Raw genomic sequence first — 18120 nt, forward strand, 5'->3', positions numbered from 1 at the left:
GGCATTTTCACAGTTTCCCATTACAGCCCATGGGCAAAATATCAAAACATGTCAAAACAGCTAAACAGTTTTGACAAAACAAAACAGAACAGTGCTTCAAAATAAAACAAAATGATGAAATAAAAAACTGTCCCTTTGAAACAGCAAAATGGAAGTCAAAACAAAATGGTGCTGTTTCACACAGCTGTAGTAAATAACAGAGCTGAGTTTGAGCAGAGACTCTACTAGGTATCTCAGACTCCAGACCAATGGAGAATAGTGACCAACCACCTAAGAAGAAAGGGGAAGGGTGAAGGGGAGGTGGAGCCCTACGGAATCCCTGCCAGACTGACCTCTGCTCAGAGAATCATCCATGCTCCCAAATATAATAATACCATTAAGGCTTGGCAGCAGAGTACAGAGGATGAGCCAGGGGTCAAGTAATTCTAATGTAGCCAGGGGTCAGGTAATTCTAATGCAGCAGGGTGGGCAGGAAGACACACACTCTTACAGATGGTATCATGGCTAGAAGTACCAGCAAGTGGTCTCTTTGTGGAAGTGTGCCCCTTTTGGCTTAACCCAAATCTGTCATAGGTTTTAGGGCTTTGCTAACTACTGACAACAAACTATGAATAGAGGGCAAAAGGAATCCAGGGAATTGAAGTGTTTGAAGGGACAGTGGTCCACTAGATGGTCACACTAGCAGGTAAGGAAATTGAAGTAAAGGAATTTTACCCAGGATACTTTGGGGGGGAGGGGACAGATCAGTGTTATACTATTTGCATAAACATGTAGGTGACCTCTTCTTGCATTTTTCCAAATAAATGTTGTGTACCTTTGTCTTTAATAGTTATAATTGTCGTAATTGTTTTGTACAGATTCATGGCTCCTGAAAGGGGAAGCATTGCCTCTTATAGTCTCCTAGGGAAGATGTTTAGATTCTCCAGTTTTCTGGTTGAGGGATGAAAGTTATAACATTTATTAATTTTAAGGAGGAACTCCTTGATATCTGAATCCAGCCCTTGCAGCTGCTGAAAACACCCAGCTGAAGGGTTTATACTTATAGCATGATAAACCAAACCTAATCTTTTGCCAAATAGAGAGACTCTAATTCACTTTGTAGTTTCAGTGGTAGTGTGGAAAAAGATTAAGTGGGCACACTCTACTTTTATGAATGACAAATCAATCCTTTAAAATGAGTCTTGGTTAAACTAACTAAACTTCAGTTATGTTATTTTAATCATCACATTGTTTCTGTTAAGTCAATTAATTACAGTTTGTTAGATTTAATTTCAATGCATTGTTAGTCTAACTAAGACATTATTAATACTCTAGATTCTTTCTGCTTTCACTTGGCCTGTTAAATTATATAGTTCTGTACACATCATAAATCATGCAGCACAATTAATCTGCTCTACCTGCTTTCAACCTGTTGATTTGGTTGGGTAAACCTTAATAGCATTTTATAATTATGATAAATCTTGGCAAACTCTGACGTCTCATTCAAAATAAACAAAACAGTCTATGAGCAAGCCTTTCTTTGTGACATGTAACAGGCAAAATATCAGATGCATAAAGGCTTAAACATTATATCAATAAATGTTATAGAAAACCCTGAAAAAGAAAATGAAAAATGACAATAGGAAATATATTGCATTACAATAATACTAATGCAGACTTTTTTTAAATTTACCTCCAGAAACCAACTGGATTTTTTTGAGCATGTCATAATTTTTAATGTATTATCTTCAGAGCAGCCTAGAGAGATAGGACAGTGCTTTTTTCCCTATTTTATAGATGGCAAACTGATGCACAGAAAGGCATGGGAGGAAGCATAACCTGTGAATGGAAGCTCATGAAATCCAAGATCAATCCCCTAGTTTGCCACTCATTTTCTGTATGACCTTGGGCAAAGTACTCAATTTTTCCACTTTCATATCTTTAAAAAAGGAAAAATCTCACAGGGGTACTGTAAAAAGAGATAACAGATGTGGTCATTGATGTAAGTACTGAGATAGACTAAAAAGATTGCCCAGAGCCCCACAAGGAGTATCTGGACCTGACCACATGTTTCCTGTGTCCTAGGGTAGGACACAGGAAACATTATTAATTTACATTATCAAGAAGAGTGGTATGGATGATTGGAAATTTGGGAAGAAAAGGAACATGCCAGATGAGATTGGGACCCACTGTACTAAACAATAAAAAATTGTGCAAGACGACTCCCTGAGAGAGCTTGTAATCTAAATAGACAAAGAGGAGGAGAAAGAAATAATTTCAGAGGCACTTAATCCAGCTAGATGAGTGAGTAACAGAATGACAGATGAAACTTAATGTTGACAAATCCATACTGGATGGGATAGGTTGAACTACTTGGGCCCCTTACTGAATTCCAAGTTAATACACGGGGAAAAAAATCCTTTGCAAGGGCCCCTGCTCAAAGTGTGGCAGTAGCTAAAAAAGCAAATAGAATGTTAGAAATGAGATGGGGAATAATCATAATGCTACTTATATAAAGTGAATAGTTTTCCTTTATCTGGAATATTGCAAAAAGTACCGATCACCTGCCCCAACAAGAATACTGAAGAAGTGTACTGGGTTAGGAAATGGGGCATTATACACTGGGGGTAATAAACTTATGTTCCATAGGCTGGATTTGGCATGCAAACCTGCTCTATACAGTCTGCTGGGTTACTAGTGAGATAGATAAGAGTATTTGGAGGAGTAGCTAGTAGGGGACAGGACCTTCCACAGAACGTGGGGCTCTGGCCGTCAGTGGCAGGAGTGAGTGCAAGCTGGGCTGATACAGACTCACTCACCCTATCTTGCCTGCCCCACCACCACTGATGCTTGCAGTGTAAACACTGCAGCACATGACCCTCTGCTGCTCTCTGCCCTGCTGCCACTGTGGTGCTGGTCTCATGGATTTGATGTGGAGCACAGAGTTTGATACCCTTGCTCTATACTATGCAGGGATTCCCTGAAGTAGGGAGAAACCTCCCATGGACGGTTCAGCCATCTTTATAGCTGATTTGCATCCGCAAAGTGGCACAAAGCAGTTTTTCACATAGAATCTGTATGTAAAAGACTAGGAGGAAAGACAACAGTATGCAAACATAGCATGTCCTAGCTCAGTGATTCTCAACTAAAGTGCTATGGCACCCTGGTCTGCCTTTGAAATCTTTTCAAGGGTGCTGCAGGGTGCCATGTTAGTCCTGTTAGGTATGTAAACATGGTTCACAAGATCAACCCAAAGATTTCCAACTGGAATCCAGTGTCAAAACCATTCTGACCAGTTGTGGTCTTTCTGAGTTCTCTGCATCAGAAAAACTGCTGTAGTAAAAAAAAATGTGTGCAAACTATGAGCTGGAATTTTTTGACAGGTGCTTTATTCTAAAAAGGTTGAAAACCATTGACTTGGCTGCAAGAAGAAGTTATACAAGGATGGCAAGTTGTGCCTAGACTAACAACAGGCTGTAAGGCTCCATGAGGAGCCTAACATTGTCCAGAGAAATCCAGTGAGGCATAGAAGCAAGGCCTAAATGATACTCCAGACAGAAATCCCTTTGGACTATAAATCAAGCAAGGTATAGACAGTTATGATCCAGTGGTGGCCTATAAAAAAGGGAAAAAAACACTTAATTTTGCTTCCTTATAGATGGAGGAATACCATATTGTTGGAAATACCATAAATACCACAAACTGAGGTTATCAAATTGCAAATACATATTAGCTGTCTAAAGCATTTGGCAAGATGTCTTTGGTTACTCTTCTACAGCTCATGGGAGAGATCTTGAGTTACCAGCTCAACTGCAGGCTTGTGTGCTATAGCAAGACTAATCTTTATGATGGGTAACATACTGGTGACCTTTGAACCCATCCTGCATTATTTGTTAAGATTGTATTTGCTAATTGGTGTATTAATGGAAAACAGCATTTATACAAACTGCTGCTAGTTAAGCAATTTTAAGAATGAGGGGTGGCAGGTGCAACTGTTGTGTATTTTTTCAAAGTGATCAGGACACAGACACTTGCCATGAAATACTGTTTAGTCTATCCTTCTATTGCACTTCTAGGCCAGATTTGTTGCTGATGTAGTACCATTGACGTTAATGGGCTTTTGGCCCTCTGTGTCATGTAAGAAATAGTTCAGAGATGGGAACATCACAACTGTTGGGAATATTTTGGAGTGGGTGTTTTAATTTTGACTTTCTTGTAAACCAGGGTGTTTAAGAACAATAAAATTTCTGCACTAGCTAAAAGCACATGCCTCTGAATCAATGAGTCTCTAAGGGTGCGTACACACATATTAACTTTCTGATAGTTAAGCTGACGTAACTTTTTAAATTTGACTTAACTGTCATAGTGTACACACGGATATGGAGCCGAGTTGACTTAATTGTGGGGCAAGATAATACACCTCTAAGGTGTATTATTTTGAGTTGCATCAGGTAAACTGACTTAGCTTACAAGATGGCTGCCCCCATGTCAAGGAGCTGTACGTGTTTATGCTCTGAAGTAGCTTAAGTCGACTTAGCTAAGTCGCCTTATTTTAAGTCACTTTAGTAAATGTGTATGCACCCTAATGTGCCTACGTCTGCCTGACTTCACACTAACATGGCTAGCCATCTCAGTGAAGAGTTGCATATTAAATTCTATTTCATATTAAAGTACTAAAACAGTGAGGACAGTCTCAAGATTTGGCCTACCTCCCTACCTGCAATAACTGTGTTTCTGCTGTTGCCTAAAAGTCAGCAAGAGTTGGGTCTCTCCTAGCCCTTTGTGCTTTTGAAAACACCCCCTCTGAAGTGTTAATACATAGATTAGGATATTGTATCTGTTAAGCAGAGAAGGCTTTGTCCCAGATATAATACTATTTACAGTGCCAGGCTAGCCAGGAGGTAGCCCTCATATTGAAATACCCTTGTGCCCCAGCCAGCTGAGGCAGTATCTACATGTGCTAGGGCAGTGTCTACACATGCATCAACACATTTAGAAGTACTATCCTGCTGCAGAGTAAATTAGTTTACTCCAGCCTAATAGGGGTGCACGTGTAGCTGCAAGATGTTGTGCAGCTAATTAGTCTATTGCACAGTAAATATCTTGTGTAGACACTCCCAGTATATGCACTATGCTTTCAGAAATTAATCATAGGCCAGAAATACCCCTTCCTGGGAAGAATCATGTATTCTACCTATATGCATACTGAATAAGTGTATAATTCCCTTAACTGAGTAACACTATATCTGTTCTGATTCCCCCCCAATTGCTTACGTTACAACAAATGCTGATTAACTGCATGTTAAGTACATAAACCAAATAAGTGTATAGGAGCTCTTTGGTACCAGTGTCTCCTTTGTAATGTTAATGCACTTCTTTTAACTGCATAATTAGTTAAATTAATCAACAGTCATTGATTTCAAGTTTCTAATTGACTAGGTTATATCTGTTATATGGCTATTGCCTGTGACAGAAGTCCTGAAAAAGAACAATGTAGTAAGCCTTAATGAAATGTGACAAGGTGAGTGTACGCTGTTCTGGTAGTGAATAAGCATTGCTTACACTCAGTGTGGATAAGTGCATAACCTGTTTTCAGTCCAGAGGGTACGTCCTTAAGTGGAACCCACTGTATTCTCGACCAGGGTGTCACAGCATCCTGGGGTGCCTTGAGAGCTTTTCAAGGGTGTGACAAGGTGCCACGCAATGTTTGTACTGTTAGGTACACCAACATGATTCACAATATCACCCAAGAGATTTCAAATAGGAGTCCACAGTATTAAAAACTTTCTGACTTGTAGTCTTTGAGGTCTTACAACAGAAGAGCTGCTCCATTATTTTTCAGTAGTGAAAAAACAAGTGAAAACTAAGAGCTGGCATTTTCCAAGGGATGCCTTGAGTCTAAAACAGGCTGAGAACTATGGGTATATAATATGCCACTAATGGACCCAATCCTGAAGTTCCTACCCTAGCAATACTACCTGAGGTCAATGGGAGTTTTGCCTGAGTAGAGACCACAGGGCCATGCTCAGAAGGATGACAGCTGTCTTCAAACCTGTATATGCTTGAGTAGTGTGAAGCAAACATTGTTTGATTCAGGAAAATCTCCCCTGAGAAAAGAAACCCTTTAAGTAGCTGACATCACTGGGTAGGTATGAAAAAGAGAGTATTGCTTGTAGTCGCTTTCCTGCTTTCAGGCTTTAACACTCCCATTCACTTTCAGCACAGCAAGTGCTGAATGTTGCCAGAGTTCAACCTGGTAGTTTACAGCAGGTAAGAAAATGTGAATTTGGCAGATGTATTGTTTAAATGATGTGATGAAACAAACTGTGTGTAGTGGTTTTGTTTTGCCATCTACAACTACAAAGACTAGACAAAATTTCTTAAGAAGAGTAGAAGAGAGAAAATAAGAATTAAAAGAATCACAAGTGCATGAACAAGAGTTTCAGTGGCCTTTGATATGGTCTTTGAATAGTTGTTCAAGGTCAGCAGGATCACCTTTCAAAAGAATTTGCTGTATTTTATGACACACCAGGATGCCCTACATCATTAAAAGTGTTCAGCTTTAGGTTATGTGATAGGTTTTTTGACTAAAGCCCCTGGTCTTTGTAACAGAATAAGCCCATATACTATACAGAAGTATAATATTTACAGTATGTGTAGATGTAAAAATATTTTGGTTATTACTAAATCATGTTTTGTCAGGAGTAGAATTATGGTAAGTTATCAACAGAAACACCAGAGACAATTACTTTTTAGTTACTAGCTCCAATTACTTCTAGTTACCAACTGACTGAAAGTTGCACAGGTCTTGCATACAATCAGTGTTGCCAGCCCCCACGGCTGTATTGTGCCTCTCATGTTTTCCAGTGTTTTACTTAAACAGTCCCTTTCTAAGGATAATCATAATATGTGTTCTTCATCCTACCCTCTGTGAACATGGAAATGGACCCTCACATAGCATATGAAATTAAATGTTAGGGATGATTCTCTTGTGGTCTACTGGTGGGATTATGTCAGAAATGACAGAGAGAGGGGATCAGAGTGAAAAAGAAGTCACTGAATTGGCAACAAGGAAGAAGCCCCAGAAGCTTAGACACATCTGCTGATTGAGAGAGAATCATCTGCTAACACCTAGGCAATTTGGGAAGCAGACCAAGAGGAAGGTCATACAGAAAGAGATTATAGACCTAACAGAATGGTATGGCAGATCTAAAGATGCTACATGCCAAAATACAAGCTAGAGCTCAGTGGAGAGTCAAAGTACAGACAAGGGACTGTTCCCTCCACTTCTTACATTGTGGAACAGAGGGAAAATGTAAAGACCCACCTCATGATCAAACAAGAATCTCAGTTTCTGTTTCTTTAAATAAATACCTGAAGCAGTGCTGCCTGCAATGTAGGGACTCCGGAGACCTGATTCTGTTCTTGTCTCTGGCACTGTCCTTCTGAATGCCCAAATGGGCAGGTCACTTTCCCTCTCTGTGCCTCAGTTTCTGCATTTGAAAAAGAGTGATGGTGAGTTTTGATGTGTTAGTAAAGTACTTTGACTGCTGTGATGACAAATATTATATGAGAGCTTTGGTAACATTGTTAAAGATCAAGGGGGAAAAGCCTGAAAAGAAGAATCAAGTGCATTCTAAAGCTTTAACACCCAGAAAACAAATAAAGAGGCCTTTTTTGGAGAGTCAGACTTGTGATTTTTAAGCATTTGTGGTTGCTACAATATAATTTCATAGATTTCATAGACATTAGGGCTGGACGGGACCTCGGAAGATCATCGAGCCCAGCCCCCCTGCCCAAAGGGCAGGAAGTCAGCTGGGTTCATAGGATCCCAGCAAGATAAGCATCCAATTTGCTCTTGAAGGTGTTCAATGTAGGTGCTTGAACCACCTCCGATGACAGGCTGTTCCAGACCTTGGGGGTTCGGACAGTAAAGAAATTCTTCCTTATGTCCAGCATGAAATGGTCTCGCAGTAGTTTATGACCGTTCAACCTCATCATCCCCTGGGGCGCTCTGGTGAACAAACATGCCCCCAGATCCTGGTGGTCACCCCTGATAAACTTATAGGTGGCCATCAGGTCACCCCTGAGCCTGCGCTTTTCATGGCTAAAGAGCCCCATGGCTCTCAGCCTGTCATCGTAAGGTCTGTTTTCCTGACCTCTGATCATGTGCGTGGCTCTTCTCTGGACTCCCTCAAGCATAAATGCATAAAATGCACTCCAATAAAGTACATTTATTAGTCTATAAAATCATGAGATCAGAGCAAGTGCTGTGCTGAGAACATGCTAAAATATAAAGGTTTTTACATTTGATTTTAAAAGTTACACGCTATTGAAATATAAAATGTTGATACTAGTTGCCTTGCAGAAGGATGTTGTTATTGATCATATGTTTATGGTAGTGTTTGAAGAAGAATGAAGAATGGGTCTTTCTGGTGCTGGAAAATGTACAAGTAGAGTAGACGATAGCCATTTACTCAAAGAACTTATTGTCTGAAATCACAGATTCATAGAGCTTAAGGCAAGAAGGGACCAAAAGATCACTTAGTGTAACCTCCTGGAAAAAAACACAAAAATCTGAGAATTTCTCCCTATAACTTGTGTTTGATTACAGGATCTCCTCCAGAGAAACTGGTCGTCTTGATCTGATGACACTGAGAGGTAGAAAATACACTACAGGGTTGCCAACGCATGAAAATTTAAATTTTTCCTGATCACCTGCAAGCTGTTTACTGACAAAGTTTTTTACTGACATGTTTTCATTGATAAATATGGTTTAAGTAATGTAACTTCTGCTAGGCCAATGTTAGAAGGGCTGGGCTCAAATTTAGGGATTTAACATTGACCATAGTAAATAAAAAGTAAAAAACAGTTCTTGTTTTCAGGAAAAAATTTGCAGTAAAAAAAATGTCTTGGGTTGGCAACCCTACTTGACTGCAGTGATGCTTTTATGCTGTGCTGCCCCACCCTCCTGCCAGGTGCCCCCTGTTCACTCATACACCCTGATGCCTCTGACTACACCCCGCACCATACTGCCCTGTCAACCCACTCCTCAGCCTTACCCCTGCCAGCCCCATTCTGTGTCCTCCTCCCTCCCGCATCCCAGCATGGACCCTCTAGGATGCCTACCTGCAACCCACCAGTATTACAGGCAGCGACCCCTGCCTGAAAGCATGTGCCTCCACAGGGTGCTGTGCTCTCACTTCAACACCAGGTAGCACTGCGGTGCTCTACCTATCAGAGCTTTGGTCAAGCTGCAGCTGCTTAGTATTTTTACTGAAAGTTAAAGGTTTTTTACAGACTTTACTGAGAGCCATGTTTAGGCTGATCTTTTTTTACTACTGCTCCGTAAATTTACTGACAGATGGCAACCCTAATCCACTTCCTGCTTTAGTAGTTCATGCCAAGGGGTCAGTGACCTCACAGCCAAAAATCTGTGCCCTATTTCTAATTTTAATTTGTTTAGTTTCAGCCTCCAGCTTTTCATTCTTGTTATACCTTCCCCTTTGATAAGAGGGACAAAAAGATAAGACAGACAAAGTTTATGGAAAAGGGGAATAATATAAAAGCAAAATGAACAGTGAATAATAACTCCCCGGCTTCTGTTGATGGCCTCTGGGTACTAACACAATGCTACTGCTGACTGCTTCAATAATATATTAATTACATGTTAAACTCTAAGGTGTTTTTTTGTAAAGGAAAACAGGTATTTGCAGCTTACAATTCCCATATTTGTTATCTGAGGAAAAACAAGTAGACATATCCAGTTTCCTGTCATTGATTCTATGATAGTGTTGATCAATAGGGATTTCTGGAACCAAAAAGTAATGCAATTTGAAATGGTCCATGAAGACATTCAGTATAAAATAATATATAGCAGACACTGATCTCGGTTACAATTGCATGATCTAGTATTAAATAAACAGACAGAAGCAGGAGTTTTGCCTGTGTAAAGACTGCAAAACCTCCCCAATTCTTGGCTTAAGGCCAGCATCTATTTCCACAAAAAAAAATCCCTGCAAGGTCCCTCTGCTGTATCTGAAAAAATCATATGCTCAAGTTATTGGACTCAGTTTTAATCTGGGAGTACCAGCCAGGAAAAATGTCACTATGTGCTACCATGCTTGTTTAACAGGATTGCGCTGTCTAAGGGCACCATTCTACCCTTACATGCATTTTGCTTGATTCCCATTAATTACAATTAAATTCATACAAGTGCACCCAAGGGCAGGATTTGGCATTATAAGTGGATCTAAGAGACCTTTGAGTGCCACTTTCCAGCCATGTCAGCTGTTTTTAACCATAGCAGGAAATCTGGGAGTAAAGCAGATAAGCAAACCAAATACCAGTAAACTACAGCATACCAAAAAACCACCTAAGGGAAGATGACGGTTTGTTGATAGATCTAACAGTCTGCAAACAAATGAGTAACCAATCTTCCTCCTGAGTACTCAGAAATGCTAGGGCAAGCAACATGAAATCCTACAGCAGTAAGTGACCAGAAAGACCTTAGAACAAGAAACTTAGTGCAAACAAGAATCTGAATTTTGTTCTTGTGGGGGGAGGGAAAGACAACACAAGATGAAGCAAAAATTGTTGCTAGAAAACTAACACTTTGGGGTTTTGAAGGCTTTTTCCTTTTTGTTCTTCTTTGGAATTGTTTTTGTAAAAAGCTGTGTTTAGTCCGATTGTTTATAGTGTTCTGGCAATCTTTTGGATCCTTTGTTGATGAGAGAATATAAACTCCATAAGCCCGATCCTCTGAGGTTCAGATCATTTGATGTGAAATTGGAAACAGATTCTGTATGCCATTTCATGGGGCCCTGCAGCACCTACACAATCCACAATCTTGTATGCCTTTTGTACTTGCTCCTCTTTCCTTCAACAAAGGATTGTAGTACTTACAGCAATGATCAGCTGCCTTGAGGGGCAGTAGGGCTCTGGCCTGCTACACAGAAAGTTCAGAAACCACTTCTGCAAGAATCTTTACCCCTGATACACCCAGCCTTCCCTCATAGAATTTAGGTACCACAATTTCAGGGACTGAGGGTGAGAATCTAAAAGCCATATGGATACTTAACTCCTATGTAGGCCTTAACTTTCTGTAAGTTTTGATATCAGTTTGGGCACCTAAGTTAGGCATGTACATAGAGTCCATGCTGTTTCAGTGCCCAATTTGGGGCTGAAAAAGCTGTGGACTTGCTCAGAATATGCATTTAAATCAGAAATCATTGTAAGCAATTTAAATACCACAGCACTGACAGTGCTTTGGTACTAGCAATTCCAAACTGACTGGCTCTCATAATTTTCAAGGTTCTTAATTATTAGCCAGTTTAGGGGCTATGATTAGAAGCCTTGAAAATGAAGTGTAAAAGAGTAAAAGCCTTTGACAGCAGCTTCCCCTTCACTGTGGGTGGATCTACATGTAATGTCTACTATGGAACTTCCTAATTAGCTCCGCAGTAAAGTCTCAGTGTCTACACATGGGCCCCTATTAGGCTATAGGAAACTAATTATGCTGTGTTAATACAAGGACTGCATTACAGCAGAGTTCTTTAGTGTGCAGTAACACACATATAGACACTGATAGGGCTGGCTGGGGCATGAAAGTGCTTCATTGCAGGGCTGCCTGGCTGGGGCATGAAAGTGCTTCCGTGCAGGGCTGCCTGCTGACTAGCTCCATACTGGAGCACCCTTGTGCCCCAGCTAGCCCCTCTCCAGCATGCTGATCTGGGCAGGAGCAGCCCTGAACTGGCAGGCTGATACCCTGGGTCCCCTGCCAGCCAGGGCTGCTCCATCCTGCGTCAACATGCTGTATTCCCAGGGAAAACATTTAAACATGGCTCCCAGGAGCAATAAACTCCAGCCCAATATGCACTAGAGCTTATTGCTACATGTTATTTGCACATGTAGATGTGCCCTGTTTGACTACAGTTAGTTACAAAGTAGACACTTAAAGCTACTATGTAGTTAAGCAGCATTAAAAAGCAAATAGCGGAGCTGAAAGATCCTATGCACCTAATGGAAACACAGATAACCAATAGCTGCTATAACATAAGCAACAGGCTAGAGATCTGGACCTGTTTTGCGTCACATAGTTAAACAGATTATTTCCTTATCTGGGATGCATGCCAGTAGAGTATACTGTACTCTTTTAAAATCTGATCCTTTGTTTGCATGATGCCCACTAGTTTCTACTAAAATCCATTGCTCTTGCTTATGTATATTGGTAGGTAACCCCAGAGGTCCTTTCCCATCTAGTTTTCCCCTCTATATACCATTTGCTCCTGTCTCATCACTGGTACCACTGCAAGACTAATCTGGTCTTCCTGCTCTTTACCTATAGGTGCATGACATAGCGTGTCTAGGGTGTATGAAGACCAGTAGGGTTGTATGATTTTGTGGACTCTTTTGCACAAATGGTTGCCTGTGAATGCAGCAGACTGGCCTCAAAGACCTGGGAGCCCATTTCCAGTCTTATGTTTCTAATGAGTCCCCAAAACATCCCGCCATGTTTATCTGTGGTTCCTCACTGCAGAGGAAGGAATAGACTTGCTATTATATCTGTTTGGTTGTAGTGGTACATAGAAGTGTAAACATGGCACCACGGAACAGTAAACTCCTGCATAATATATGTTAGAGTTTATTGCTACACATTAATTGCACATGTAAACATGCCCAGTGGCAGCAATATCAGAGCTCTCTGTCAAGACTACATTTGCTCCTTGCACTGGAGTTAAGGGGCAGAAAAGGCTGTGTTTGCCTTCCTGCTACACACAGAACCCGGGACAGTCTAGCCATTGCGTGTGAAATCTTGTATTATTTTTACTGCCTTATTATAGTAACCCAATTAGGTTTCTGTTTCTCCAAAACTGATCATTTGTGTAAGTGTACGTCTGATTTGATTTGCTGGTATTACTAATTTTTATCCTGGATTCTGGTAGATTTTAAATTGCATGAAAGTAGCTGGTGATTATATCTTGTATCAAAGGGAAGGGACATACTGACTGGTAGTTAATGAATTGTGCTGAAAAAAATCTTATTCATATAGCCAAAAAACACGGCGATATTAACCATCATCCTGGCATCACTGTTGACTGCACAAATGCAGGTAGAGTATTTGTTTTACCCTTGCACTTCTTTAGGCTTTGGAATTCAATGCTTACCCATCCTTTGCTTGTGGCACCAGTCATACCGGATGCTGACTGTACTGTGGATGAAGCTGATTCAGGGTACTGTTTGAAAGTGACTTCCCTAAGAAAAAGCCATGAAGATGTGTTGGTTCAATGAAGCCTATTTGTACCAAAGTTGCATTTCAGTAAGAAAACAGACCGGTTTCCCTGTTAGTGGTAGGGTACCAGAGTGAAAAGAATGTTTTGTTTAGAAGCGAGAACAATTAACTGTTGCATCCCCTAGTGGATATGACCCAGGGAAAGAGGAGATATTGCAGTTTCTACAGCTATATTTGCTGCTGTGTACTGACAGCACAGAGCTATAATTGCAATTGTAACATCTGCTTCTTCCTCTAATGCTTTCACCAGGAGTTCAGAAGCATCTGTCTGTCTTTCACTAGGCTGCTGTACACAGGAAACATCTGAGGCTATGTTTCTTGTTAGACCTTTCAGCAGGGATGAATATCGCCTCAACTGCTTCCTCAGATTTCTACTCCCATTGAGCCTTAGTTGTCAGTGGACTAAAAACGATCAGCCTCCCTCATCCGTCCCAAGAATTAGGACACTGAACTATTTCCATTGCTATTTCCCTGCCATCTCTTCAAGCCTTCTGCCACCCCAGCCCCCCCTGGCTTGTACTGCGACTACTGTCTTGCACTTGTGCCCCCTATTGCAGCTGCTGCTTGCTGTAGGAGTTAAAGGGAAGTGTGAGAGTGATGAAGCTGATACCAAAACCTTAAACTCAGATGTTTCTAAAGTTTGGGAGGTGGAGGAGGGTATAAATATATATTTAGATAGATTTAAAAAGATTTGGCTGAACTGTATTGTAATAAGTGTTAAAACTCTTTCAATATTAAATATTCTTTTACAATTTTTTTATAATTCAGATGTATATTTAAACATACTATTTCACCATGGATGTTCACTATGAAATGGAAACTGGGAAGATACTTTAAAATAGGCAATAATGTTTTTAAAGACATTTTAAAAATGAAAAATTGGTAATTTATTTATTTTTCTAATTAAAGACTAAAACTTCATACTTTAATTAAAAACCTTTGGACAGCATAAATATCCTAAGAAGACAATAAAACTTCTGTACTGCAGTTTGGGGAGCTGAATTCTCAGCATGGTAGGCACTCTTATCTGTTGAGTGGCCTCAGTGTTTTCTTTTTCAGAAAATGTGGTATCAGGAATGCTGCCCTACTTATTTTATTAGGCAAACATATAACCACTCAAATGGTGCTGGAATTTCAATAGGGGTAACTAAAACCTAATTGTATATGTAACAGCATTGTATCAAAATAAGAGTAGCCTGGGATTTTTTTAAGAAGAACTTGGAACTTCAACTACATTTATAAGCATATCATAATTAGACATTTGTACTAAAAGGAATTTAAAAATACAGATTCTGAAATGAATGGGTACTATGGATTTGACAATGTGGCTGCATATGCATTGTATATGTGAGAAGCTGGGTATCTGTATTCTGCTGGTGTCTACAGCATGGATTTAGAAAGGCTATAGAAAAGAATTTCTGTAGTCAAGAGATGAAACTCTGACCTCATTGAAATCAGTGGGAGTTTCTCCATTGCAGTGGGATGGGATTTCAGCTGAGATGAAAGGAGACGAAGGCAAAAAATGAGTGAAGGTTGAGCTGTGCAGCGATAACATTAGAAAGGATGTGTCAGGCAATTCTGTAAATATAGAAGATAAGATAGAAATAAAGTTCAGGCTTAAGATACAGCCAAGGTTATGAATAGAGGAGGTAAATTGGAGATCTGAATGCAGGGAGACAGAAAATTGCTGAGAAGTACAAGTGCCTTTAGAGATATTTAGCTGAAGGAAGATAAAAATGTGTTGCAGTTTAGGTCCAACTTTTGACTTCCTTAGTCAAGCGAGTAGTCTTATTAATATAAATGGGTCTCTTCATGTCAGTAAGGTAACTGAATTTGCCACGGTATATGCAACTGCTCTTCAATCTTTGTCCGGGTTTCCTACCAGAGTTTACACCTACATAAACTAAAATTGTAAAACATTTAAATTGATCTGTTAAATGACTGAAGGAAAAGAAGGTTAATCAAAATCAGTAGTCTGTGTGTCTGACTAGTCCACATAAAGTCTTCTAGGTCTTGATCTTGCATGTTACCGAGAGCAAGCAAACTCATAGGAGTTAAGGTACAGGTTGCAGGCCTGGCACCTTGAAGCTGAACAGCAGTTATAAAAGGGACTACTTCGTCAGTGTCTGAATGTCTTCACTAACCATGCTCAATTGTTATTTCAAATCCCCATCCCCTAGCTGTCTTTGTCAAGGCAAGTGTAAATGGATGTTTTTTATTTGTAGGCAAACAAGCAGTCAATATTGCTTATTAGTGCTTTGTGTTTAAAAATGCATTAAAAAAGGAGACAAGGTTCTTTGGGTGAATCTGATATCTTTTATTAGAACAACTTAAACAGTTGGCAACAACAATGTTTTAGCAAGCTTTCGGGTTCAAAAACCCTTTGTCAGGCTGAGGAAGTCTCTGCAGTTGGTGTGTCCTTCAAAAAGGGAATTATTTGGACATCAGAATCGATCTCTCATATAGCATTAAAACATGTACAAAGTTTAAAGGTTTAATTTTATAACACTTATTTTATCAGTGTTATGGGAATTTGCTCTGTAAGACTGTAATCCTTTTGGGGGGATTATAATAGCAATAATCATGCTGTTAGAGCTAAAATGTTAAGATTTCATAACAACAGAGGGCAGACTTTGATAGCTATGATTTTTATGCAGTCTCTGTAGCGCAGATTAAACTCGTTTCACTAACACTGTAACTTCTTAAATTGTTAGTTAAAAGGTGTACTTTCCAAAAGCAACAGCTAGCCACAGTAAGAATATAAAAAGGAGTACATATAAAATGCTAGCAGATTTGCAGTCTCCTGTCATAGAAAGAATTTTTCTACATCTACAACACACACTGATACTCCTTGGTTAATTTCACAGGCAATTTATTTGGGGGGGGAGACCAATATTAGATTCTTATTAGTACATTCACCTTTTCTTCCACCTCTGTCTCATGCTAGCCCTGTTCAATTTATTGTCATTGTCAATGGGGTTGTTCTTCAAGGTAGCCTGGAAAGCACAATTTGAACATTTGCAGGAAAATGTAAGCGTAGTTTAAACTGTATTTGGTAAACTGGTAACCTGCAATTACTTTAAAAACATAGCAGCTGTCACATTACAGCACCTTTCAAAATAGCGTATGTGCCTCTTCATGCATATGTTTTTTGCAAAATGGCTGTATTTAGATCATGTCTTACTAATAAAGGAACAGAAATGGGATGCTTACATGGTGCATCTGAGGTGGTGCAAAGATGACATACCATCCCAACTAAAAACAGTTACATGACCCTGCCACCAGACTTCCAAATTGAAGTGTTCCATTTGTACCAAACAATATCTCCCTTCCTTTCAAACAGATTTTAAATAAAACCCAACAGGACACTTTTCTGTTATGTTATGTCCCCACAAACTTTTTTCTTTGCTCGTTTTGAGTTGGCCTCAACTCTGTCCCTCATTTTATATATATATATATATATATATATATATATATACTTACATTATATTTTTGTCTTTACATTTCCATAAGAGGAAGACAGGAATTTAGCAGATGAGACAGGTGGTGAACAAAAACTCATGGTCAATGATTATGGATACAAAAGGGATACTAATTCCTCTGCAAACCCACACCCCTGGGAATTTCTGTATCTTTTAAAAATCACAAGCAGGGGAGAGGAGAAAATTTTTTAAGCTTCTAGTGCTGCAACCAATCAACTCCAAAGCCTGAAACTGGATATAACCTGAAGTGTTTTGCCCTCCAGATATTTATCAGTTTTCTTTCTGGTGCAAAGAAATGTGATGCTGACAAGCAGATTTCTAACACAGTTTGCACTCCAATTATTGCAACCAAAACAGAGCCATATATCTCTCAAATGACAGCTCTGCCCTGTGCCTGCTTTCTCAGAGCCTGGGGGCACTTTTTTCTTCTTAACCTCCTCATTTTCCACCTTTAACCGTATTACTCCCCTCCCCCCACCCCCACATCATTTGTCTTTCTTAACAGTTATGCAGAGCTCTTCTCCTTCTTTTAAATCTTGGAAAGAAGTAAGTGAGACTCCCCCCGCCCCTTTCTGGTGTCCCCTTAGATGTAATACTAATATTTCACCTGCAAAATGATGTTTTCCCCCCTCCACTCCCTGGCACAGTCTGGATAATTTGGGCTCCTGGAAAGGTTTATTCACGGGAAGTGATGAAGGCAGGCAAGGTTTTCCTTAAGGATGGATTTTAAGGCAGTGAGTGTTTGAACTGGGGATTTGGGCAGGAGAAACCTGCAAGGGAGGGAGAAATACACACACTGCAGAGGAGAGAGACACACACAAACAGGCACACAAGCTGCAGGAGAGAGGAATACACACGCATACACACCACACAAACTGAAGGGAAGCAAGGAATATGCACACACACGGTACAGCGCACACACTGCAGAGGAGAGACGGATACCCCCTCTCCCCCCCACACACACACAGGGGAGAGAGGAATAAACAAAACCACACGCACACCACTCACCTTGCACGGGAGCGAGGACTACACACACACACTTTGAGCCTAACTTCTCTAGAGAGTTTCTGTGCACACCGCGCTATGCAGGGCAGAGTGGACACCCGCCGGGCAGGTGCGTTGCAGCCCGTCCCTTGTCCCTAGCAGCGGCCCCCACCCCGCTCCCGCCCGGGGACCCCGGTCCCTGCCCCTGCCCCTGCCCCTGCACAACCTGCCGCCCCCCGCCGAATGACTGACAGCACGCCTCGCCCAATCCCGGCCGCCGGCCGCACCTCCCGCCGCCTCTCATTGGGCGCGGGGCGGGGCAGGGCTTCCCTCGCTGCCCGGGTGTCCCTCTGGGCGCGCAGCGGGGCTGGCGGCGCCGGGAAC

The 18120-nt window shown here is 40.7% G+C and overlaps 2 long non-coding RNA genes across 4 annotated transcripts; one reads left to right on the plus strand and one right to left on the minus strand.

The window, feature by feature from the left end:
* Positions 1-447: 447 nt before the first annotated feature.
* LOC109303389 lies at positions 448-14019 on the plus strand. The gene is made up of 2 exons (XR_002099086.1): positions 448-685; positions 13125-14019. It is a non-coding gene; the product is annotated as an uncharacterized LOC109303389 (long non-coding RNA).
* Positions 14020-15656: 1637 nt separating this feature from the next.
* On the minus strand, positions 15657-17907 carry LOC109303450. Of its 3 annotated transcripts, none has more exons than XR_002099121.1 (4): positions 17805-17907; positions 16754-16902; positions 16190-16266; positions 15657-15689 (listed from the first exon to the last, which is right to left on the minus strand). It is a non-coding gene; the product is annotated as an uncharacterized LOC109303450 (long non-coding RNA). The 3 variants fall into 3 exon arrangements; XR_002099120.1 differs by having other exon boundaries at positions 17761-17907; XR_002099119.1 differs by lacking the exon at positions 17805-17907 and adding an exon at positions 17780-17792 and having other exon boundaries at positions 16754-17673.
* Positions 17908-18120: the final 213 nt, after the last annotated feature.

Source organism: Gavialis gangeticus, unplaced genomic scaffold, assembly GCF_001723915.1.
Source record: "Gavialis gangeticus isolate Ggan-Ray unplaced genomic scaffold, GavGan_comp1, whole genome shotgun sequence".
NCBI lineage: Eukaryota > Metazoa > Chordata > Crocodylia > Gavialidae > Gavialis > Gavialis gangeticus.